Source organism: Helianthus annuus, chromosome 2, assembly GCF_002127325.2.
Source record: "Helianthus annuus cultivar XRQ/B chromosome 2, HanXRQr2.0-SUNRISE, whole genome shotgun sequence".
In the NCBI taxonomy this organism is placed as follows: domain Eukaryota; kingdom Viridiplantae; phylum Streptophyta; class Magnoliopsida; order Asterales; family Asteraceae; genus Helianthus; species Helianthus annuus.
This window is the reverse complement of record NC_035434.2, coordinates 27,220,644-27,221,261: the sequence shown is the minus strand read 5'-3', so window position 1 is coordinate 27,221,261 and position 618 is coordinate 27,220,644.

Here is a 618-nt window from a genome sequence, read left to right as displayed (position 1 = left end):
CGCCGTGGAGGTGTTCTTCAATGATGAAGCCATGTAACTCTTCGAAATGATTTCGAACAAAAGATTTTCTTTATGAATGAAGCACCAATTGCCCCACGGTGGGCGCCAAACTGTTTTGGTCAAAAATCACACAAGGATAATGTAACCAAACTTTATGTAAACGGGGTATGATGCTTGGTTAGCTATGAAAGTAAAGGATCACTTCTGTGATAAAGATACAAAGACACAATGATTTATACGAGGAAAAAGCCCTTGATCAATGTATGATCTCCGGCATAAAAAACCTCGGGTGATGGCAACTACCGATCACCAACTTCAATATAATAAAAATGTAGTTACAACTTCGGATGATAATGAGCTGAGTACAAGGATCACTGAGTGTCTAAGTGTTGAGAGTTGTGTCGTATGTTGTGTGTGTTCTTCCGAATGAGGAAGATGGGTATTTATACATGTGTAGGTAACTTATTTTAGGTAGATAGACCACTAATCAGCTCATTACCCCTTTAGAAATAAAGATAATCTAGCCTAAATTGCTGCCCATTAATCAAGCTAAGTTTCCATATCCGGTACAACGTCTATCTCCAATTTAGCTCTTGCCATATTTGTGAAAACGCGTCC